Source organism: Oncorhynchus nerka, unplaced genomic scaffold (assembly GCF_034236695.1).
Source record: "Oncorhynchus nerka isolate Pitt River unplaced genomic scaffold, Oner_Uvic_2.0 unplaced_scaffold_2799, whole genome shotgun sequence".
In the NCBI taxonomy this organism is placed as follows: Eukaryota; Metazoa; Chordata; class Actinopteri; order Salmoniformes; family Salmonidae; genus Oncorhynchus; species Oncorhynchus nerka.
In genome coordinates this window covers 1-26,577 of record NW_027038498.1, presented here as the reverse complement: position 1 = coordinate 26,577, position 26,577 = coordinate 1, and the positions used below count along the sequence as shown (strand labels likewise).

The window sequence follows — 26,577 nt, the reverse complement described above, 5'->3', positions numbered from 1 at the left end:
AGGAGTTCTATGGTTGTCCGCTGTGCCGTGATCAATTGTTGTAGTAGGGCGTTATCCATTGTTCTTGAATGGTTCCTCCCGGGTCTACTGGAAGAATCTTGATTTACTCACTTATCCTTGTGTCACTCGTCCACCTAATGCCCGTATCCTCCACCAATGTGAGCGTACCAAGTAATTAGGCGTCACTCTAAAGCGGGAAGGTGGAATAAACGAGTCAGGAAAAGGTTTTTCTGATTGAACACGGTTCTCTATTGAGAGTATTTTGTCAACAAAAACATTCAAACATAATCAATGAAAAATCTTCCAGGAAAAACACACATCTTCTTCTCCAGATGAAACAAGAACACAATAGGATAATCTTTAAACTACAACAAACATAAATCACGGTTTTTGTCACCGTCTTAGTGGTTCTTTCAGCACAGCTTCTCTCTCTCGGTGGCCATCTTCCAGAGATAGTTTCCCCCCTCTTCTGGTTCCATTCTCTCTTTTTTTATAGGGGAAGGAGTATCTCATTAGTACCGTCAGCTGTGCTTAATTGACTCTGGTTACCTTGTCTCCCAGGCTCTGTTGGGCAACTATCCATGAGCCCAGCCTGCCCTCTAGTGGTCCGTCCACACTTCTGATATGGAAGGCAATGGATTATAGCCTCTCATAGGCTGCGTTTACACAGGCAGCTAATTCTGATCTATTTCCACTAATTGGTCTTCTAACCAATCAGATCAGGTCTTTTACCAATAATTGGGCAAAAGACCAGAATTGGGCTGCCTGTGTAAACACAGCCATAGTAACAAGGGTTCACTAGAACTGATTGATTGATCAGAATTGTCTCAAACGACCACATAGCCTACTGCCACATATGAACTCACCAGCAGAGAGGGATGGAGACTGTCACACCTAAACATAGGATACCAGCAGAGTGAGAGATGTCTGGATGGATGATACAGTATGTGGGGAATGGGAGAGATGTCTGGATGGATGGTACAGTATGTAGGGAATGGGAGAGATGTCTGGATGGATGATACAGTATGTGGGGAATGGGAGAGATGTCTGGATGGATGGCTGATGTCTGGATGGATAATAGAGTATGTGGGGGATGGGAGAGATGTCTGGATGGATGGATGATACAGTATGTGGGGAATGGGAGAGATGTCTGGATGGATGATACAGTATGTGGGGAATGGGAGAGATGTCTGGATGGATGGTACAGTATGTGGGGAATGGGAGAGATGTCTGGATGGATGGTACAGTATGTGGGAATGGGAGAGATGTCTGGATGGATGATACAGTATGTGGGGAATGGGAGAGATGTCTGGATGGATGGCTGATACAGTATGTGGGGAATGGGAGAGATGTCTGGATGGATGATACAGTATGTGGGGAATGGAAGAGATGTCTGGATGGATGATACAGTATGTGGGGAATGGGAGAGATGTCTGGATGGATGGCTGATACAGTATGTGGGGAATGGGAGAGATGTCTGGATGGATGGCTGATACAGTATGTGGGAATGGGAGAGATGTCTGGATGGATGGTACAGTATGTGGGGAATGGAAGAGATGTCTGGATGGATGATAGAGTATGTGGGGGATGGGAGAGATGTCTGGATGGATGATAGAGTATGTGGGGATGGGAGAGATGTCTGGATGGATGATAGAGTATGTGGGGGATGGGAGAGATGTCTGGATGGATGGCTGATACAGTATGTGGGGAATGGGAGAGATGTCTGGATGGATGGCTGATACAGTATGTGGGGAATGGGAGAGATGTCTGGATGGATGATACAGTATGTGGGGAATGGGAGAGATGTCTGGATGGATGGCTGATGTCTGGATGGATGATAGAGTATGTGGGGATGGGAGAGATGTCTGGATGGATGGATGATACAGTATGTGGGGAATGGGAGAGATGTCTGGATGGATGATACAGTATGTGGGGAATGGGAGAGATGTCTGGATGGATGGTACAGTATGTGGGGAATGGAAGAGATGTCTGGATGGATGATAGAGTATGTGGGGGATGGGAGAGATGTCTGGATGGATGATACAGTATGTGGGGAATGGGAGAGATGTCTGGATGGATGGCTGATGTCTGGATGGATGATACAGTATGTGGGGAATGGGAGAGATGTCTGGATGGATGGCTGATGTCTGGATGGATGATACAGTATGTGGGGAATGGGAGAGATGTATGATATGGCGCTCTCTACTGGAGGTTTTGAGAATTACAACCATTTGTATTCTTGCTGCTTCCAACTCTCCCTGGGTGAATAATACTGAATGGTGCTTTTAGCCACATATGCTTTTGTACAAGGATAATAATGGGTTATACTTTAGTATCTCTAAAAGGTTATGTGATTAACTGGATAATAATGGGTTATACTTTAGTATCTCTAAAAGGTTATTCTTTAGTATCTCTAAAAGGTTATGTGATTAACTGGATAATAATGGGATATACTTTAGTATCTCTAAAAGGTTATGTGATTAACTGGATAATAATGGGTTATACTTTAGTATCTCTAAAAGGTTATGTGATTAACTGGATAATAATGGGTTATACTTTAGTATCTCTAAAAGGTTATACTTTAGTATCTCTAAAAGGTTATGTGATTAACTGTTTGAACTCAATGAAGGGTTGCACATTTTCGGTAACTTTCACAAAATGTTCCTGAAATCCCAGTTGGAAGTTTCCTGGAATCAGGAGGGAATAAACAGAGAATCTGGGAATCATCCAACCAGGATTTCTGGAAAACCTGGGAATTTTGCAACCCTAAACTCAAGCTACTTTAGAGTTGATATTTATTAGATGAGATGTATCATGTATGAGTGCTATTCTACTTCATATTTATTAGGTGGATCATGTATGAGTGCTATTCTACTTCATATTTATTAGGTGGATCATGTATGAGTGCTATTCTACTTCATATTTATTAGGTGGATCAGGTATGAGTGCTATTCTACTTCATATTTATTAGGTGGATCATGTATGAGTGCTATTCTACTTCATATTTATTAGGTGGATCATGTATGAGTGCTATTCTACTTCATATTTATTAGGTGGATCATGTATGAGTGCTATTCTATTCTACTTCATATTTATTAGGTGGATCATGTATGAGTGCTATTCTACTTCATATTTATTAGGTGGATCATGTATGAGTGCTATTCTACTTCATATTTATTAGGTGGATCATGTATGAGTGCTATTCTACTTCATATTTATTAGGTGGATCATGTATGAGTGCTATTCTACTTCATATTTATTAGGTGGATCATGTATGAGTGCTATTCTACTTCATATTTATTAGGTGGATCATGTATGTGTAGTGCTATTCTACTTCATATTTATTAGGTGGATCATGTATGAGTGCTATTCTACTTCATATTTATTAGGTGGATCATGTATGAGTGCTATTCTACTTCATATTTATTAGGTGGATCATGTATGAGTGCTATTCTACTTCATATTTATTAGGTGGATCATGTATGAGTGCTATTCTACTTCATATTTATTAGGTGGATCATGTATGAGTGCTATTCTACTTCATATTTATTAGGTGGATCATGTATGAGTGCTATTCTACTTCATATTTATTAGGTGGATCGTGTATGAGTGCTATTCTACTTCATATTTATTAGGTGGATCATGTATGAGTGCTATTCTACTTCATATTTATTAGGTGGATCATGTATGAGTGCTATTCTACTTCATATTTATTAGGTGGATCATGTATGAGTGCTATTCTACTTCATATTTATTAGGTGGATCATGTATGAGTGCTATTCTACTTCATATTTATTAGGTGGATCATGTATGAGTGCTATTCTACTTCATATTTATTAGGTGGATCATGTATGAGTGCTATTCTACTTCATATTTATTAGGTGGATCATGTATGAGTGCTATTCTACTTCATATTTATTAGGTGGATCATGTATGAGTGCTATTCTACTTCATATTTATTAGGTGGATCATGTATGAGTGCTATTCTACTTCATATTTATTAGGTGGATCATGTATGAGTGCTATTCTACTTCATATTTATTAGGTGGATCATGTATGAGTGCTATTCTACTTCATATTTATTAGGTGGATCATGTATGAGTGCTATTACGACAGGAAAGTGATTCTTTGGAAATTGTCGATATATTTAGCTCTTTTTATGGTGCTGATTGCATGTCTGTAGTACATTATAATTGTGTTGAATAATAGAAAGATGTATGTTTCAATGATTTATATTAGATTTCTCCACTGAAAAGTACAAGTGCAGCATAACCACTAGGTAAACATCAGATAAGCAAATACACACACAAATATGTTAAAACATTTAATTTCGTATAAAGTATACAAACAAAACAACTTAAAAACAATAAGAGACATTCAAATAACGTACTGTTCCAGTGGTTGATCTTCTAAGACCATTTCCTGTTTGAACGAACCAATCAGATTGCCCGATACTAAGAAGTGGATTCTTCCTACAGAGTCAGTAAACAGAGAATGCATCCAAAAAGGTACCCTATTCTCTACATAGTGCACTACGTACGACCAGCGCCCTATAAAGTCGTGCACTATGTAGGGAAGAGTGCCATTTCAGAAGCAGTGTGTTGACCACCAATTAACATAAAAACATAACATTTTATATCAGAAACGGAAAGAAATAACCTATTTGTTCACAGTTGGTATGAAAGGACTGTTGACAAAATACCTGTTTATACAATAAAAACATCTAAAGTAATACAATTTAAAAAATCATACTATTTACAATTTTAAAAAAAATCCAAATCCTATATTTGACAGAATTCACCCTGCTTAACAATGCCACTGTTTTAATCCTTTGTGCAACGTTGGCAGCTTGTTGGCATTTGATATGTTCCCTTATTCAGAGTTGTGAGGGAAAAAAATATTGTTTCTAAAAAGCGCATTCCGTTCGGTGTCCCTACAAGCACACCGTATCCCAGTCTCGTTTCCTCTTCACCCCTACATCCTCTCTCATGACCTCATGACCAGGGCTTCCAATCCAAGTTTAAAAAAGGACAAAGATCCTTGGCTGAAAGTATTGAGCTTCGATAAACCATTGTTTTGTGACAGTGGCATGTCCTTTCATTTACATGAAGAATAAACAGTAAGGTGGAGCCTATGGCCTGGCCATAGTAAGTTCATAAAAACTCAGTGGTCTTTTCCTATGTAGCCTAGTTACAGTAAGTTGTAGCCTATGGCCTGGCCATAGTAAGATCCTATAAAGACAGTGGTCTTTCCCTATGTAGCCTAGTTACAGTAAGTTGTAGCCTATGGCCTGGCCATAGTAAGATCCTATAAAGACAGTGGTCTTTCCTATGTAGCCTAGTTACAGTAAGTTGTAGCCTATGGCCTGGCCATAGTAAGATCCTATAAAGACAGTGGTCTTTCCCTATGTAGCCTAGTTACAGTAAGTTGTAGCCTATGGCCTGGCCATAGTAAGATCCTATAAAGACAGTGGTCTTTCCCTATGTAGCCTAGTTACAGTAAGTTGTAGCCTATGGCCTGGCCATAGTAAGATCCTATAAAGACAGTGGTCTTTCCCTATGTAGCCTAGTTACAGTAAGTTGTAGCCTATGGCCTGGCCAAGTAAGATCCTATAAAGACAGTGGTCTTTCCTATGTAGCCTAGTTACAGTAAGTTGTAGCCTATGGCCTGGCCAGAGTAAGATCCTATAAAGACAGTGGTCTTTCCTATGAGGTGTAGTCTGTTATTGGAAGAGGGAAAGCCTGCTTTGTCCCATTCCCAATCCTATTCCCAATCCTTATAAGGACCAGCTTCCTGGGAAAGAGTGTGGATCCTATCAGATTCACGTTTTGGCGTCTGTGGGAATTGTTATTGTAAAGAAGTAAATTCCTTTATAGTCCCAGTCCCAACTCAGCTTCCTGGGAAAGAGGACATCCTATGAGAATAGTTTTCCAGTTGAAGAATCCCTTAACAACTCTTCCCAGAGTCAGGAGAGGAGAGCTACATCCAGGTTGGTCCATTCAGGACATTTTCTGAGATATTCCCTCCAATGAGAAGGGAGAGAATGCCCTTTCAGTAGTTGGAATGCTAACAGTTGGAATCCTGGGAAGAGGACAGGAGAAAATGGTCAGAAATGTGAGCCAGGACAAATTGGGAACAAAGGAATGCATGCAGCCATATACACACTCTCCTCCTTCAGGCACAGACTCTCTCTCTCATATACACACCTGACTGGTGAGTCTGCGAGGGGAGAGGGTCGTTTCTGCTGGTGGATGGCCTGGAGACGAGTGATCAGGAACTTCTTATCCTCCCCTCCTAGAGACACAATGACACAGGTCACCAGGGAACAACCATGTAGCTGGCCATTATCACCTTATACACAGTGTTAGAACACTCCCATTATCACCTTATACACAGTGTTAGAACACTCCATTATCACATTACACAGTGTTAGAACACTCCATTATCACCTTATACACAGTGTTATAACACTCCATTATCATGTTAACACTCCATTATCATTATCATAACACTCCATTATCACATTATACACAGTGTTAGAACACTCCATTATCACCTTATACACAGTGAACACTCCATTATCACCTTATACACAGTGTTACACTCCATTATCACATTACACAGTGTTAGAACACTATTATCACCTTATACACAGTGTTATAACACTCCATTATCACATGTATACACATCATATACCGTGTTATAACACTCCATTATCACATTATTATACACAGTGTTAGAACACTCCATTATCACATACACAGTGTTAGAACACTCCATTGTTAGAACACTCCATTATCACCTTATACACAGTGTTAGAACACTCCATTATCACCTTATACACAGTGTTAGAACACTCCATTATCACCTTATACACAGTGTTAGAACACTCCATTATCACCTTATACACAGTGTTATAACACTCCATTATCACCTTATACACAGTGTTAGAACACTCCATTATCACACCTTATACACAGTGTTAGAACACTCCATTATCACCTTATACACAGTGTTATAACACTCCATTATCACCTTATACACAGTGTTATAACACTCCATTATCACCTTATACACAGTGTTAGAACACTCCGTTATCACATTATACACAGTATTAGAACACTCCATTATCACCTTATACACAGTGTTAGAACACTCCGTTATCACCTTATACACAGTGTTAGAACACTCCATGACAAGTTAAGTGCTGAACGTACATTTTCTACATTGACATTTTAGTCATTTAGCAGACACTCTGATCCAGAGAGACTTACAGTTAGTGAGTCATTTAGCAGACACTCTGATCCAGAGAGACTTACAGTTAGTGAGTCATTTAGTAGACACTCTGATCCAGAGAGACTTACAGTTAGTGCATTCATTTAGCAGACACTCTGATCCAGAGAGACTTACAGTTAGTGAGTCATTTAGCAGACACTCTGATCCAGAGAGACTTACAGTTAGTGCATTCATTTAGCAGACACTCTGATCCAGAGAGACTTACAGTTAGTGAGTCATTTTCATCTGATCCAGAGAGACTTACAGTTAGTGTGTTCATCTTATGATAGCTAGGTGAGACAACCACATCACAGTCATAACACTGTTATGAAGGGTTAAGTCACACTGTTATGAAGGGTTAAGTCACACTGTTAAGAAGGGTTAAGTCACACTGTTATGAAGGGTTAAGTCACACTGTTGTGAAGGGTTAAGTCACACTTATAAAGGGTTAAGTCACACTGTTATAAAGGGTTAAGTCACACTGTTATGAAGGGTTAAGTCACACTGTTAAGAAGGGTTAAGTCACACTGTTATGAAGGGTTAAGTCACACTGTTATGAAGGGTTAAGTCACACTGTTATGAAGGGTTAAGTCACACTGTTGTGAAGGGTTAAGTCACACTTATAAAGGGTTAAGTCACACTGTTATAAAGGGTTAAGTCACACTGTTAAGAAGGGTTAAGTCACACTGTTAAGAAGGGTTAAGTCACACTGTTAAGAAGGGTTAAGTCACACTGTTATGAAGGGTTAAGTCACACTGTTATGAAGGGTTAAGTCACACTGTTATGAAGGGTTATGTCACACTGTTATGAAGGGTTAAGTCACAGTATTGTATAAGAGTTGAGACATTATATTTTCTATCTGTATAACACTGTTATAAAGGGTTAAGTCACACTGTTATGAAGGGTTAAGTCACACTTATGAAGGGTTAAGTCACACTGTTATAAAGGGTTAAGTCACACTGTTATGAAGGGTTAAGTCACACTGTTATGAAGGGTTAAGTCACACTGTTATAAAGGGTTAAGTCACACTGTTATGAAGGGTTAAGTCACACTGTTATGAAGGGTTAAGTCACACTGTTATGAAGGGTTAAGTCACACTGTTATGAAGGGTTAAGTCACACTTATAAAGGGTTAAGTCACACTTATAAAGGGTTAAGTCACACTGTTATAAAGGGTTAAGTCACACTGTTATGAAGGGTTAAGTCACACTGTTATAAAGGGTTAAGTCACACTGTTATAAAGGGTTAAGTCACACTGTTATGAAGGGTTAAGTCACACTGTTATAAAGGGTTAAGTCACACTGTTATAAAGGGTTAAGTCACACTGTTATGAAGGGTTAAGTCACACTGTTATAAAGGGTTAAGTCACATTAGTATTGTATAAGAGAGTTGAGAGACGTTACGTTTTCTATTTGCTCCTGCAGCAGACTGATAATCTTCCTCTGTCCATCCACCACCTGGGTGTTGAAGTAAATCACTATCCTGAGAGACAGAGAGACAGTATGAAAACACACAACAACCTTCTCTTTTACAGAGATACTGACAGAAATGATCAAAGCAACCTGAAGGAACTTAGTTGGTGTCAAATCCCTCAAGCTATCATCCTAACAGAGTTTCTCCACCATGTAGCTGTGAGCTCGCTCACTCAGTCAGTCAGTCAGACAGACTCTCTCTATGTGTGTCTTTACACCTGTCTGTGTGTCTGTCTGTGTGCAACTCACAGGAAGATCCCAGCAGCGAGGAACAGAAACAGAGGGTTCTCCACTATGTAGCTGTGAGCCCAGGCTAACCAGGCCAGGTTAGGGTTGTGTGTCTCCAACTCCTTCACCCACAGCTTCCCTGACTGGAACATAGTGGACAGGCTGCGGAACGGACCGCATGACTCAGACGGACGGATACTGGAGGGAGAGAGATTCATATACTACGTTATCTATGTGGATAATGTATATTGACTGGAACATAGTGGACAGATACTGGAGGGAGAGAGATTGATATACTACGTTATCTATGTGGATAATGTATATTGACTGGAACAGTGGACAGATACTGGAGGGAGAGAGATTCATATACTACGTTATCTATGTGGATAATGTATATTGACTGGAACATAGTGGACATACTGGAGGGAGAGAGTTATCTATGTGGATAATGTATATTGACTGGAGGGAGAGAGATTGATATACTACGTTATCTATGTGGATAATGTATATTGACTGGAACATAGTGGACAGATACTGGAGGGAGAGAGATTGATATACTACGTTATCTATGTGGATAATGTATATTGACTGGAACATAGTGGACATACTGGAGGGAGAGAGATTGATATACTACGTTATCTATGTGGATAATGTATATTGACTGGAACATAGTGGACAGATACTGGAGGGAGAGAGATTGATATACTACGTTATCTATGTGGATAATGTATATTGACTGGAACATAGTGGACATACTGGAGGGAGAGAGAGATTGATATACTATTATCTATGTGGATAATGTATATTGACTGGAACATAGTGGACAGATACTGGAGGGAGAGAGATTGATATACTACGTTATCTATGTGGATAATGTATATTGACTGGAACATAGTGGACATACTGGAGGGAGAGAGATTGATATACTACGTTATCTATGTGGATAATGTATATTGACTGGAACATAGTGGACAGATACTTATATTGACGCTGGAGGAGAGTATACCTACGTTATCTATGTGGATAATGTATATTGACTGGAACATAGTGGACATACTGGAGGGAGAGAGATTGATATACTACGTTATCTATGTGGATAATGTATATTGACTGGAACATAGTGGACAGATACTGGAGGGAGAGAGATTGATATACTACGTTATCTATGTGGATAATGTATATTGACTGGAACATAGTGGACAGATACTGGAGGGAGAGAGATTGATATACTACGTTATCTATGTGGATAATGTATATTGACTGGAACATAGTGGACATACTGGAGGGAGAGAGATTCATATACTACGTTATCTATGTGGATAATGTATATTGACTGGAGGGAGAGAGATTGATATACTACGTTATCTATGTGGATAATGTATATTGCAGGTGTGTGTGTGTTCAACATCTTCAGTGTGTGTTCAACATCTTCAGTGTGTGTGTTACTGACATCTGTCCATCTCTCCTTACCTCCACATGGTGTAGCTGACACAAACAGCAGCCCCCAGGAAGGAAGGGCAGCAGAGGAGAGTGATGAAGATGGTGCTCATCTGACTGGCCCTATAGGGCTTCCTAGGGGACTGGCAGTTCATCATCACACTAGTCTGGTGGGGGGGAGACACACACACACAGAGGAAGAGAGAGTACTGTCAGGATATGGTCAGAGAACAGTTTGTGAGTCAAGACAAGGTTAAAGGTCATTTGACATTCAGTTGTAGTTGGATAGTAATTTGTCTACATAGTCCAGTTACCAGTATGATCATGGCACAGTGATAATAACAGAGGAGAACCTACCTGCTTCATGTAGAAGAGAAGTTACCAGTATGATCATGGCACATTGATAATAACAGAGGAGAACCTACCTGCTTCATGTAGAAGAGAAGTTACCAGTATGATCATGGCACATTGATAATAACAGAGGAGAACCTACCTGCTTCATGAAAGAGAAGTTACCAGTATGATCATGGCACATTGATAATAACAGAGGAGAACCTACCTGCTTCATGTAGAAGAGAAGTTACCAGTATGATCATGGCACATTGATAATAACAGAGGAGAACCTACCTGCTTCATGTAGAAGAAGTTACCAGTATGATCATGGCACATTGATAATAACAGAGGAGAACCTACCTGCTTCATGTAGAAGAGAAGTTACCAGTATGATCATGGCACATTGATAATAACAGAGGAGAACCTACCTGCTTCATGTAGAAGAGAAGTTACCAGTATGATCATGGCACATTGATAATAACAGAGGAGAACCTACCTGCTTCATGTAGAAGAGAAGTTACCAGTATGATCATGGCACATTGATAATAACAGAGGAGAACCTACCTGCTTCATGTAGAAGAGAAGTTACCAGTATGATCATGGCACATTGATAATAACAGAGGAGAACCTACCTGCTTCATGTAGAAGAGAAGTTACCAGTATGATCATGGCACATTGATAATAACAGAGGAGAACCTACCTGCTTCATGTAGAAGAGAAGTTACCAGTATGATCATGGCACATTGATAATAACAGAGGAGAACCTATCTGCTTCATGTAGAAGAGAAGTTACCAGTATGATCATGGCACATTGATAATAACAGAGGAGAACCTACCTGCTTCATGTAGAAGAGAAGTTACCAGTATGATCATGGCACATTGATAATAACAGAGGAGAACCTACCTGCTTCATGTAGAAGAGAAGTTACCAGTATGATCATGGCACATTGATAATAACAGAGGAGAACCTACCTGCTTCATGTAGAAGAGAAGCAGTAGTTTGATAATCTGTACAGCAGGAAGCAGAGGAGTGAACAACACCCCCAACCTAAACAACACAGACATGATACAACATCACTACAACACAGACATGATACAACCTCCACAACACAGACATGATACAACCTCCACAACACAGACATGATACAACCTCCACAACACAGACATGATACAACATCACTACAACCTAAACAACACAGACATGATACAACATCACTCCAACCTCCACAACACAGACATGATACAACATCACAACACAGACATGATACAACCTCCACAACACAGACATGATACAACATCACTACAACCTAAACAACACAGACATGATACAACATCACTACAACCTCCACAACACAGACATGATACAACATCACTACAACCTCCACAACACAGACATGATACAACATCACTACAACCTAAACAACACAGACATGATACAACATCACTACAACCTCCACAACACAGACATGATACAACATCACTACAACCTCCACAACACAGACATGATACAACCTCCACAACACAGACATGATACAACATCACTACAACCTCCACAACACAGACATGATACAACCTCCACAACACAGACATGATACAACCTCCACAACACAGACATGATACAACATCACTACAACCTCCACAACACAGACATGATACAACATCACTACAACCTCCACAACACAGACATGATACAACCTCCACAACACAGACATGATACAACATCACTACAACCTAAACAACACAGACATGATACAACCTCCACACACACAACACAGACATGATACAACATCACTACAACCTCCACAACACAGACATGATACAACATCACTACAACCTCCACAACACAGACATGATACAACATCACTACAACCTCCACAACACAGACATGATACAACATCACTACAACCTAAACAACACAGACATGATACAACCTCCACAACACAGACATGATACAACATCACTACAACCTCCACAACACAGACATGATACAACATCACTACAACCTCCACAACACAGACATGATACAACATCACTACAACCTCCACAACACAGACATGATACAACATCACTCCAACCTCCACAACACAGACATGATACAACATCACTACAACCTCCACAACACAGACATGATACAACATCACTACAACCTCCACAACACAGACATGATACAACATCACTACAACCTCCACAACACAGACATGATACAACATCACTACAACCTCCACAACACAGACATGATACAACATCACTACAACCTCCACAACACAGACATGATACAACATCACTACAACCTCCCACAACACAGACATGATACAACATCACTACAACCTCCACAACACAGACATGATACAACATCACTACAACCTCCACAACACAGACATGATACAACATCACTACAACCTCCACAACACAGACATGATACATCACTCAACATCACAACCTCCACAACACAGACATGATACAACATCACTACAACATCAACAACACTCCACAACACAACATCACTACAACCTCCACAACACAGACATGATACAACCTCCACAACACAGACATGATACAACATCACTACAACCTCCACAACACAGACATGATACAACATCACTCCAACCTAAACAACACAGACATGATACAACCTCCACAACACAGACATGATACAACATCACTACAACCTAAACAACACAGACATGATACAACATCACTACAACCTCCACAACACAGACATGATACAACCTCCACAACACAGACATGATACAACATCACTACAACCTCCACAACACAGACATGATACAACATCACTACAACATCACTACAACTTCCACAACACAGACATGATACAACATCACTACAACATCACTACAACATCACTACAACACAGACATGATACAACATCACTACAACCTCCACAACACAGACATGATACAACATCACTACAACATCCACAACACAGACATGATACAACATCACTACAACATCACTACAACTTCCACAACACAGACATGATACAACATCAGCAAAGCACTGTGAAACTGTTTTTTTGTTGTTGCATAAATGCAACCCATCCTACACACAGATATTGTCATGAGTTACCTGTTACCAGGCCTAGGTTGAGGCTAGGTGGAGGACTGAGGTTAGGTGCAGGGTTAAGGTGCAGGGTTGAGGCTAGGTGCAGGGTTGAGGCTAGGTGGAGGGTTGAGGCTAGGTGCAGGGTTGAGGCTAGGTTGAGGGTTGAGGCTAGGTGCAGGGTTGAGGCTAGGTGCAGGGTTAAGGTGGAGGGTTGAGGCTAGGTGGAGGGTTGAGGCTAGGTGCAGGGTTGAGGTGCAGGATTGAGGCTAGGTGCAGGGTTTAGGCTAGGTGCAGGGTTGAGGTGCAGGGTTGAGGCTAGGTGGAGGGTTGAGGCTAGGTGGAGGGTTGAGGTGCAGGGTTTGAGGCTAGGTGGAGGGTTGAGGCTAGGTGCAGGGTTAAGGTGCAGGGTTGAGGCTAGGTGCAGGGTTGAGGCTAGGTGCAGGGTTGAGGCTAGGTGCAGGCTTAAGGCTAGGTGCAGGGTTAAGGCTAGGTGCAGGGTTGAGGTGCAGGGTTTAGGCTAGGTGGAGGGTTGAGGCTAGGTGGAGGGTTGAGGTGCAGGGTTGAGGCTAGGTGGAGGGTTGAGGCTAGGTGCAGGGTTGAGGCTAGGTGCAGGGTTAAGGCTAGGTGCAGGGTTGAGGTGCAGGGTTTAGGCTAGGTGCAGGGTTTAGGCTAGGTGCAGGGTTTAGGCTAGGTGCAGGGTTTAGGCTAGGTGCAGGGTTGAGGTGCAGGGTTGAGGCTAGGTGCAGGGTTGAGGCTAGGTGCAGGGTTTAGGTTCAGGGTTGAGGCTGGGTGCAGGGTTTAGGTGCAGGGTTGAGGCTGGGTGTAGGGTTGAGGCTGGGTGCAGGGTTGAGGCTAGGTGGAGGGTTGAGGCTAGGTGCAGGGTTTAGGTTCAGGGTTGAGGCTAGGTGCAGAGTTGAGGCTAGGTGCAGGGTTGAGGTGCAGGGTTGAGGCTAGGTGCAGGGTTGAGGCTAGGTGCAGGGTTTAGGTTCAGGGTTGAGGCTGGGTGCAGGGTTTAGGTGCAGGGTTGAGGCTGGGTGTAGGGTTGAGGCTGGGTGCAGGGTTGAGGCTAGGTGGAGGGTTGAGGCTAGGTGGAGGGTTGAGGTGCAGGGTTGAGGCTAGGTGCAGGGTTGAGGTGCAGGGTTGAGGCTAGGTGCAGTTGAGGCTAGGTGCAGGTTTGGTGCAGGGTTGAGGCTAGGTGCAGGGTTGAGGCTAGGTGCAGGGTTTAGGTGCAGGGTTGAGGCAGGTGCAGGAGTTGAGGCTGGGTGCAGGGTTTTGAGGTGCAGGGTTGAGGCTAGGTGCAGGGTTTAGGTGCAGGGTTGAGGCTAGGTGCAGGGTCTAGGTGCAGGGTTGAGGCTAGGTGCAGGGTTGAGGCTGGGTGCAGGGTTTAGGTTCAGGGTTGAGGCTAGGTGCAGGAGTTTGAGGTGCAGGGTTGAGGTGCAGGGTTTAGGGTTGAGGCTAGGTGCAGGGTGTAGGTTTAGGTGCAGGGTTGAGGCTAGGTGTAGGGTTGAGGCTAGGTGGGTGCAGGGTTAAGGTGCAGGGTTGAGGAGTTTAGGTGCAGGGTTTAGGTGCAGGGTTGAGGCTGTGGTGCAGGGTTTAGGTGCAGGGTTGAGGCTGGGTGCAGGGTTTAGGTTCTAGGTGCAGGAGTTGGAGGGTTGAGGCTGGGTGCAGGGTTTAGGCTGGGTGCAGGGTTGAGGCTAGGTGCAGGGTTGAGGCTGGGTGCAGGGTTTAGGTTCAGGGTTGAGGCTAGGTGCAGGGTTGAGGTGCAGGGTTTAGGCTAGGTGCAGGGTGTAGGGTGTAGGTGCAGGGTTAAGGTGTAGGTTTGAGGCTAGGTGCAGGGTTGAGGCTAGGTGCAGGGTTGAGGTGCAGGTTTGAGGCTAGGTGCAGGGTTGAGGTGCAGGACCAGGGTTAGAGTTTATACCAGGCCAGTGTCTGTCCGTAGATGAGTTCCAACACGTTCCTGGAGATGTCAAACACAGGCTTTCTTTTCCTCTTCAACACCCTCTGAGAAAACAACCTGCAGGAGAGAGAGAGAGAGAGAGAGAGAGAGAGAGAGCGAGAGAGAGAGAGAGAGAGAGAGAGACATATGAAGATGAGGGATAAAGGATTGAGAACGGGAAAGAAAGCAATAGAGATTGTATAGCGCGTTGAACGAGTTGCCGAGTTTATGAGCAAGAATATGAGGGAAAGAGAGAGAGACAGACACACACAGACAGACAACCCACCTCCAGAGGAACTCTCCAAAGAAGGTGTCCAGTATGGTAAAGATGAAGTCCATGAGGAGGAAGCGGTACAGCTCTTGTCCTACAAAACTCTCCCAGCACTGACAACAACACCACAACAAACTACATCAACAACAATAACATCAATATCAACAACACATGAAACACCAGTCATAACATTTTGAGTGCATAATGCTGTAAATGGAACGTTGGGATAGAATCGGAACGTTGGGACAGAATGGGAACAGAATCGGAACATTGGAACAGAATGGGGACAGAATGGGAACAGATTCGGAACGTTGGGACAGAATCGGAACGTTGGGACAGAATGGGAACAGATTCGGAACGTTTGGACAGAATGGGAAAGTTGGGACAGAATGGGAACAGAATGGGAACGTTGGGACAGAATGGGAACAGAATCGGAACGTTGGGACAGAATGGGAACAGATTCGGAACGTTTGGACAGAATGGGAAAGTTGGAACAGAATGGGAACGTTGGGACAGAATGGGAACAGAATCGGAACGTTGGGACAGAATGGGAACGTTGAGACAGAAGCGGAATACTGGAACGGGTATGTTCCTCTCACCTGCAGGCCGATGCTGTGGGGGTCAGAAGCGATCCGGCCCAGCCAATGGAAGCACAGCACTACCAGCACGCTCACTTTCAACATCAGATTCCTGAAACACACAAATAGTATAGATGTTTTACATGTTTAGCACACACAGACACACACACACTTCTGTCAACTAGCAAGACTCTCTTGATTTCCATAAACTCTCCATTAACTTCATTAAGTCTGTAGGGCGCACATCCACCCCTCTACCTGCAGATGGCGATGTATGTGTGAACGCAGGGGAGTCATAGTGCTCCACACACACACACAAAGTTTGTGGACTGCAGGTCCACCTCCCTACCTGCTGATGGCGTGTATGTGTGAACGCAGGGTGTCATAGTGCTCCACACACACACACACAGTTTGTGGACTGCAGGTCCACCTCCCTACCTGCTGATGGCGATGTATGTGTTTACGCTGGAGAGTCATACTCCTCCATCCAGGCAGTAGCGTTGAAGATACCAGGGAGCAGGAGGTTGATGAGAGACACTGACACTGGCAGGGCCAACAGACTGGCTTCCTTCAGGAGAGGTCCTTAGTGGGAATACGAGATCTGTACTGGAGGTCCTACAGAGGGAGAGGGGGAGGAAGAGAGAGAGAGAGGGTCCTTAGTGGGAATACCGAGATCTGTACTGGAGGTCCTACAGAGGGAGGGAAGGGGAAGAGAGAGAGAGGGTCCTTAGTGGGGAATCCTTAGAGATCTGTACTGGAGGTCCTACAGAGGGAGGGGGAGGAAGAGAGAGAGAGGGTCCTTAGTGGGAATACGAGATCTGTACTGGAGGTCCTACAGAGGGAGGGGGGGAGGAAGAGAGAGAGAGGGTCCTTAGTGGGAATACGAGATCTGTACTGGAGGTCCTACAGAGGGAGAGGAAGAGAGACAGAGGGTCCTTAGTGGGAATACGAGATCTGTACTGGAGGTCCTACAGAGGGAGAGGGAGAGGAAGAGAGAGAGAGGGTCCTTAGTGGGGAATCACGAGATCTGTACTGGAGGTCCTACAGAGGGAGAGGGGGAGGAGAGAGAGAGAGGGTCCTTAGTTGGAATACGAGATCTGTACTGGAGGTCCTACAGAGGGAGGGGGAGGAAGAGAGACAGAGGGTCCTTGGTGGGAATACGAGATCTGTACTGGAGGTCCTACAGAGGGAGGGGGAGGAAGAGAGAGAGGTCCTTAGTGGGAATACGAGATCTGTACTGGAGGTCCTACAGAGGGAGAGGAAGAGAGAGAGAGGGTCCTTAGTGGGAATACGAGATCTGTACTGGAGGTCCTACAGAGGGAGGGGGGGAGGAAGAGAGAGAGAGGGACAGAAGGTGAGAAGGTGTAAGACGTCAGTGGAGAATGAAAGCAATGTAGAGCAGCTGAAAACGTGTGTCTCTTACCTTGTGCATGTACTCAGAGAAGTAGTAGAGAGCTAGAACACAGGCCACTGTACTGCCGATACAGATGAACCAGGCCAGAACATGTACCAGCACACGTCCTATTCTCTGACACGCAGTCTTCTGGACATGGTTACGACTCGTCTCCTCTAACAACTCCTACACAGAGAGACATGGTTACGACTCGTCTCCTCTAACAACTCCTACAGACAGAGAGACATGGTTACGACTCGTCTCCTCTAACAACTCCTACACAGAGAGAGACATGGTTACGACTAGTCTCCTGTAACAACTCCTACACAGAGAGAGAGACATGGTTACGACTAGTCTCCTCTAACAACTCCTACAGACAGAGAGACATGGTTACGACTAGTCTCCTCTAACAACTCCTACAGACAGAGAGAGACATGGTTACGACTCGTCTCCTCTAACAACTCCTACACAGAGAGAGAGACATGGTTACGACTAGTCTCCTCTAACAACTCCTACACAGAGAGACATGGTTACGACTAGTCTCCTCTAACAACTCCTACAGAGAGAGAGACATGGTTACGACTAGTCTCCTCTAACAACTCCTACAGACAGAGAGACATGGTTACGACTAGTCTCCTCTAACAACTCCTACACAGACAGAGAGACATGGTTACGACTCGTCTCCTCTAACAACTCCTACAGACAGAGAGACATGGTTACGACTTGTCTCCTCTAACAACTCCTACAGACAGAGAGAGACATGGTTATGACTAGTCTCCTCTAACAACTCCTACAGACAGAGAGACATGGTTACGACTCGTCTCCTCTAACAACTCCTACAGACAGAGAGACATGGTTGACTGGTCTCCTCTAACAACTCCTACAGACAGAGAGACATGGTTACGACTAGTCTCCTAACAACTCTACACAGAGAGACATGGTTACGACTCGTCTCCTCTAACAACTCCTACAGACAGAGAGAGACATGGTTTACGACTCGTCTCCCTCTAACAACTCCTACACAGACAGAGAGAGAGACATGGTTACTTACTAGTCTCCTCTAACAACTCCCTACACAGAGAGACATGGTTTACGACTAGTCTCCTCTAACAACTCCTACAGACAGAGAGACATGGTTACGACTAGTCTCCTCTAACAACTCCTACACAGAGAGACATGGTTACGACTCGTCTCCTCTAACAACTCCTACAGACAGAGAGAGAGACATGGTTACGACTCGTCTCCTCTAACAACTCCTACACAGACAGAGAGAGACATGGTTGACTAGTCTCCTCTAACAACTCCTACACAGACAGAGAGACATGGTTACGACTAGTCTCCTCTAACAACTCCTACACAGACAGAGAGAGACATGGTTAAATGTCTCCTCTAACAACTCCTACACAGAGAGAGACATGGTTACTTACTAGTCTCCTCTAACAACTCCTACACAGAGAGACATGGTTACGACTAGTCTCCTCTAACAACTCCTACAGACAGAGAGAGACATGGTTACGACTAGTCTCCTCTAACAACTCCTACACAGAGAGAGAGACATGGTTACGACTAGTCTCCTCTAACAACTCCTACACAGACAGAGAGAGACATGGTTACGACTAGTCTCCTCTAACAACTCCTACACAGACAGAGAGAGACATGGTTACAACTAGTCTCCTCTAACAACTCCTACACAGAGAGACATGGTTACGACTAGTCTCCTCTAACAACTCCTACACAGAGAGACATGGTTACGACTCGTCTCCTCTAACAAATCCTACAGACAGAGAGAGACATGGTTATGACTAGTCTCTTCTAACAACTCCTACAGAGAGAGAGACATGGTTACGACTAGTCTCCTCTAACAACTCCTACACAGAGAGAGACATGGTTACGACTAGTCTCCTCTAACAACTCCTACACAGAGAGAGACATGGTTACGACTAGTCTCCTCTAACAACTCCTACACAGACAGAGAGAGACATGGTTACAACTAGTCTCCTCTAACAACTCCTACAGACAGACAGAGAGAGAGAGACAGAGAGAGAGAGAGACAGAGAGAGAGACATGGTTACGACTAGTCTCCTCTAACAACTCCTACACAGAGAGAGACATGGTTACGACTAGTCTCCTCTAACAACTCCTACACAAAGAGAGACATGGTTACGACTAGTCTCCTCTAACAACTCCTACACAGACAGAGAGAGACATGGTTACAACTAGTCTCCTCTAACAACTCCTACACAGACAGAGAGAGACATGGTTATGATTAGTCTCCTCTAACAACTCCTACACAGACAGAGAGAGACATGGTTATGATGAGTCTAACAACTCCTACACAGAGAGAGAGAGACATGGTTATGATGAGTCTAACAACTCCTACACAAAGAGAGAGAGACATGGTTATGATGAGTCTAACAAATCCTACACAGAGAGAGAGAGAGACAGAGAGAGAGACATGGTTATGATGAGTCTAACAACTCCTACACAGAGAGAGAGAGAGACATGGTTATGATGAGTCTAACAACTCCTACACAGAGAGAGAGAGACATGGTTATGATGAGTCTAACAACTCCTACACAGAGAGAGAGAGAGACATGGTTATGATGAGTCTAACAACTCCCACACAGAGAGAGAGAGACATGGTTATGATGGTGTAACTCTCCCACACAGAGAGAGAGAGACATGGTTATGATGAGTCTCCTCTAACAACATAAGGAGGGAGGGGGAGAGGTGATTGTGAGAATTAGTGTTTTCCTGTGTGTGTGTGTGTGTGTGTGTGTGTGTGTGTGTGTGTGTGTGTGTGTGTGTGTATATATATAGGACTCTGTAAGGAGAATGTCCTTTGAAGAATGGTAAGAAAAACAGGAGCAGCTCAATGTTGATCTGGAAGTTGTGTGTACGTGTCCCTACCCTGTGTCCCTACCCTGTGTGTGTACGTGTCCCTACCTGTATTTCCTGAGTATGTACGTGTCCCAACCCTGTGTCCCTACCCTGTGTGTGTACGTGTCCCTACCTGAGTGTATGCGTGTCCCTACCCTGTGTGTGTACGTGTCCCTACCCTGTGTGTGTACGTGTCCCTACCCTGTGTGTGTACGTGTCCCTACCCTGTGTGTGTACGTGTCCCTACCCTGTGTGTGTACGTGTCCCTACCCTGTGTGTGTACGTGTCCCTACCCTGTGTCCCTACCCTGAGTATGTACGTGTCCCTACCCTGTGTCCCTACCCTGTGTGTGTACGTGTCCCTACCCTGAGTGTGTACGTGTCCCTACCCTGTGTGTGTACGTGTCCCTACCCTGTGTCCCTACCCTGTGTGTGTACGTGTCCCTACCCTGAGTATGTACGTGTCCCTACCCTGAGTGTGTACGTGTCCCTACCCTGAGTGTGTTCGTGTCCCTACCCTGAGTGTGTACGTGTCCCTACCCTGAGTGTGTACGTGTCCCTACCCTGAGTGTGTACGTGTCCCTACCCTGTGTCCCTACCCTGAGTGTGTACGTGTCCCTACCCTGAGTGTGTACGTGGCCCTACCCTGAGTGTGTACGTGGCCCTACCCTGTGTCCCTACCCTGTGTCCCTACCCTGAGTATGTACGTGTCCCTACCCTGTGTCCCTACCCTGTGTGTGTACGTGTCCCTACCCTGAGTGTGTACGTGTCCCTACCCTGTGTGTGTACGTGTCCCTACCCTGTGTGTGTACGTGTCCCTACCCTGTGTGTGTACGTGTCCCTACCCTGTGTGTGTACGTGTCCCTACCCTGTGTCCCTACCCTGAGTATGTACGTGTCCCTACCCTGTGTCCCTACCCTGTGTGTGTACGTGTCCCTACCCTGAGTGTGTACGTGTCCCTACCCTGTGTGTGTACGTGTCCCTACCCTGTGTCCCTACCCTGTGTGTGTACGTGTCCCTACCCTGTGTCCCTACCCTGAGTATGTACGTGTCCCTACCCTGTGTGTGTACGTGTCCCTACCCTGTGTCCCTACCCTGTGTGTGTACGTGTCCCTACCCTGAGTGTGTTCGTGTCCCTACCCTGTGTGTGTACGTGTCCCTACCCTGAGTGTGTTCGTGTCCCTACCCTGTGTGTGTACGTGTCCCTACCCTGAGTGTGTACGTGTCCCTACCCTGAGTGTGTACGTGTCCCTACCCTGAGTGTGTTCGTGTCCCTACCCTGAGTGTGTTTGTGTCCCTACCCTGAGTGTGTACGTGTCCCTACCCTGAGTGTGTACGTGTCCCTACCCTGTGTCCCTACCCCGTGTGACCCTACCCTGAGTGTGTACGTGTCCCTACCCTGTGTCCCTACCCTGAGTGTGTACGTGTCCCTACCCTGTGTCCCTAACCTGAGTGTGTACGTGTCCCTACCCTGAGTGTGTTCGTGTCCCTACCCTGAGTGTGTACGTTTCCCTACCCTGAGTGTGTACGTGTCCCTACCCTGTGTCCCTACCCTGAGTGTGTTCGTGTCCCTACCCTGAGTGTGTTCGTGTCCCTACCCTGAGTGTGTTCGTGTACCTACCCTGAGTGTGTACGTGTCCCTACCCTGAGTGTGTACGTGTCCCTACCCTGTGTGTGTACGTGTCCCTACCCTGTGTGTGTACGTGTCCCTACCCTGTGTGTGTACGTGTCCCTACCCTGAGTGTGTACGTGTCCCTACCCTGAGTGTGTTCGTGTCCCTACCCTAAGTGTGAACGTGTCCCTACCCTGAGTGTGTACGTGGCTCTACCCTGTGTCCCTACCTGAGTATTACGTGTCCTACCCTGAGTGTGTACGTGTCCTACCTAGTGTGTACGTGTTCCTACCTAGTGTGTACGTGTTCCTACCCTGAGTGTGTACAGTGTTCTACCTGAGTGTGTACGTGTCTACCTGAGTATATCGTGTCCCTACCCTGAGTGTGTACGTGTCCCTACCCTGGGGTGTGTACGTGTCCCTACCCTGAGTGTGTACGTGTCCCTACCCTGAGTGTGTACGTGTCCCTACCCTGAGTGTGTACGTGTTCCTACCCTGAGTGTGTACGTGTCCCTACCCTGAGCTATGTACGTGTCCCTACCCTGATGTGCACGTGTTCCTACCCTGAGTGTGTACGTGTTCCCCACCCTGAGTGTGTACGTGTTCCTACCCTGAGTGTGTACGTGTTCCTACCCTGAGTGTACGTGTTCCTACCCTGGAGTTGAATGCAGATGTTTTCAGACCGGAGTTTGACGGAGGTTTTCTTATGACTTTAAAGTCCCAGGAACAGAACACCTTCATCGCCAGGATACCATGTGACTTGTCTATACGGAAATCCTGACCGAACGACTTGGACATGCTGGGGGATGACACACACACACACCTTACTTTGTGAACTGTTACTATTGTAAGTGCTGTAGTTGAACACATCCTGAAAACACTGAGTGTTCAAAAATATCTGCCCCCACCCACACACACACACACCTGATCAAAAAGTGAAAGCTGAGATGAGAGAGAAATTGACGAGAGACAAGGACACACACACACCTGTAGACGAGGATGATGCAGGTGATGAAGAAAGCCAGTCCTATGGTGAAGAAGTATGCCAGGGGCATGTTGTAGAATTTCACTCCACAGCCTGTTTCCATTGTCCTTCTAGATACAGAGGGACTGGGCTGCTGCTCCAAGCTGCTTTACTAGTGACTCTACAGTCCTTAGACAGGGTAGATACTATAGTAACCTATAGTACATCACTGAGGAGAAACCTGAGAAGATAAGAGAGAGAGGGGAGAGAGAGGAGGGGGAGAGAGAAAGGGGGGAGAGAGAAAGAGGGGGAGGGAGGGAGAGAGGGAGAGAGGGGGGGGAGAGAGGGAGGGAGAGAGAGGAGGGGAGAGAGAGAGAGGGGGAGAGAGAAAGGGAGAGAGAGAGGAGGGGGGGAGAGAGCGAGGGAGGGAGGGAGAGGGGGGAGGAGGGAGAGAGAGGGAGGGAGGAGAGGGGAGGGAGAAGGAGGGAGGGAGAGGGGGGGGGTTGTTAGAGGGGGTGGTAGGTTTGGTATGGGGATCCCCTCCAGTGAGCAGCCTGGAAAGGTGTACTGCCTGCAGCTTGGAGGTATGGACAGTGTGTTTGGTGCTGGGGTGAATGTCTGGTTCTACCCCTCCAGTGAGCAGCTCCAGCCCAGAGAAGGCTTCGTGTCCCTGGGTTAATGTGGGGGTGTACTGCCTGGGGCACGGCCAGCAACAAACCAGTGACCAGGAACAGGAAGATGTTGAAGAAGAGGAGGGTCTTGACAAACAGGAAGTAGGAGAGGACGCCGGTGCCGAAACGACCGCTCACTCTCTTCAGCGCCACCTGAGGAAGAGGAACAGAGATGGTGAGAAAGAGTATGAGAGAGAGAGACAGAGAGACAGAGAGACAGAGAGAGAGACAGAGAGAGAGAGAGACAGAGAGAGACAGAGAGACAGAGAGAAAGAGAGAGAGACAGAGAGAGAAATAGACAGAGAGAGAGAGAGAGAGAGAGACAGAGAGAGAGAGAGAGAGACAGAGAGAAATAGAGAGACAGAGAAAGAGAGACAGAGAGAAAGAGAGAGAGACAGAGAGAGAGACAGAGAGAGAGACAGAGAGAGAGACAGAGAGAGAGACAGAGAGAGAGACAGAGAGAGAGACAGAGAGAGACAGAGAGAGAGACAGAGAGAGACAGAGAGAGAGAGAGAGAGACAGAGAGAGAGAGACAGAGAGAGACAGAGAGAGAGACAGAGAGAGAGACAGAGAGAGAGAGAGAGAGAGACAGAGAGAGAGAGACAGAGAGAGAGAGACAGAGAGAGAGACAGAGAGAGAGACAGAGAGAGAGACAGAGACAGCCTTACCTGCCACAGCTGTAGGGAGTGGAGGAAGGAGAGACAACTGTACCAGCTATGTCTCAGAGCCTGGAGGGGACGAGAGAGTCAGTGTCAACTACAGTAGTGTTTGTGTCCACATACTAACCCATTGAAAAGAGAATTAGAATTATAGGACACACATTCTGTTTCCTCATTAACTAAAAATGTCTCATAAGAGAATGGACCGTACGAATCACCCATAATGAGCAGGGCCTAGTCTAAGAGAATGGACCATGTGAATTACCCATAATGAGCAGGGCCTAGTCTAAGAGAATGGACCATGTGATTCACCCACAATGAGCAGGGCCTAGTCTAAGAGAATGGACCGTATGAATCACCCATAATGAGCAGGGCCTAGTCTAAGAGAATGGACCGTATGAATCACCCATAATGAGCAGGGCCTAGTCTAAGAGAATGGACCGTACGATTCACCCATAATGAGCAGGGCCTAGTCTAAGAGAATGGACCATGTGAATTACCCATAATGAGCAGGGTCTAGTCTAAGAGAATGGACCATGTGATTCCCCCATAATGAGCAGGGTCTAGTCTAAGAGAATGGACCGTGTGATTCACCCATAATGAGCAGGGTCTAGTCTAAGAGAATGGAAAGTGTGATTCACCCATAATGAGCAGGGCCTAGTCTAAGAGAATGGACCATGTGATTCCCCCATAATGAGCAGGGCCTAGTCTAAGAGAATGGACCGTATGAATCACCCATAATGAGCAGGGCCTAGTCTAAGAGAATGGACCGTATGATTCACCCATAATGAGCAGGGCCTAGTCTAAGAGAATGGACCGTATGATTCACCCATAATGAGCAGGGCCTAGTCTAAGAGAATGGACCGTGTGATTCACCCATAATGAGCAGGGCCTAGTCTAAGAGAATGGACCGTGTGATTCACCCATAATGAGCAGGGCCTAGTCTAAGAGAATGGACCGTGTGATTCACCCATAATGAGCAGGGCCTAGTCTAAGAGAATGGACCGTATGATTCACCCATAATGAGCAGGGCCTAGTCTAAGAGAATGGACCGTGTGATTCACCCATAATGAGCAGGGCCTAGTCTAAGAGAATGGACCGTGTGATTCACCCATAATGAGCAGGGCCTAGTCTAAGAGAATGGACCGTGTGATTCACCCATAATGAGCAGGGCCTAGTCTAAGAGAATGGACCGTGTGATTCACCCATAATGAGCAGGGCCTAGTCTAAGAGAATGGACCGTGTGATTCACCCATAATGAGCAGGGCCTAGTCTAAGAGAATGGACCGTGTGATTCACCCATAATGAGCAGGGTCTAGTCTAAGAGAATGGACCGTATGATTCACCCATAATGAGCAGGGCCTAGTCTAAGAGAATGGACCGTGTGATTCACCCATAATGAGCAGGGCCTAGTCTAAGAGAATGGACCATGTGATTCCCCCATAATGAGCAGGGCCTAGTCTAAGAGAATGGACCGTACGATTCACCCATAATGAGCAGGGCCTAGTCTAAGAGAATGGAAAGTGTGATTCACCCATAATGAGCAGGGCCTAGTCTAAGAGAATGGACCATGTGATTCCCCCATAATGAGCAGGGTCTAGTCTAAGAGAATGGACCATGTGATTCCCCCATAATGAGCAGGGTCTAGTCTAAGAGAATGGACCGTGTGATTCACCCATAATGAGCAGGGTCTAGTCTAAGAGAATGGAAAGTGTGATTCACCCATAATGAGCAGGGCCTAGTCTAAGAGAATGGACCATGTGATTCACCCATAATGAGCAGGGGTCTAGTCTAAGAGAATGGACCGT

The 26,577-nt window shown here is 45.3% G+C and overlaps 2 long non-coding RNA genes and 1 pseudogene across 2 annotated transcripts; all 3 read right to left on the bottom strand.

Moving 5' to 3' along the window:
- Positions 1–4,311: 4,311 nt before the first annotated feature.
- Positions 4,312–6,475, bottom strand: LOC135566997 (uncharacterized). Its single transcript, XR_010462230.1, has 2 exons — positions 6,207–6,475; positions 4,312–6,081 (listed from the first exon to the last, which is right to left on the bottom strand). It is a non-coding gene; the product is annotated as an uncharacterized LOC135566997 (long non-coding RNA).
- A 1,051-nt stretch (positions 6,476–7,526) lies between these two features.
- Positions 7,527–24,856, bottom strand: LOC135566996 (transmembrane channel-like protein 6; annotated as a pseudogene).
- Positions 11,799–14,945, bottom strand: LOC135566998 (uncharacterized). Its single transcript, XR_010462231.1, has 3 exons — positions 13,256–14,945; positions 12,543–13,144; positions 11,799–12,500 (listed from the first exon to the last, which is right to left on the bottom strand). It is a non-coding gene; the product is annotated as an uncharacterized LOC135566998 (long non-coding RNA).
- Positions 24,857–26,577: the final 1,721 nt, after the last annotated feature.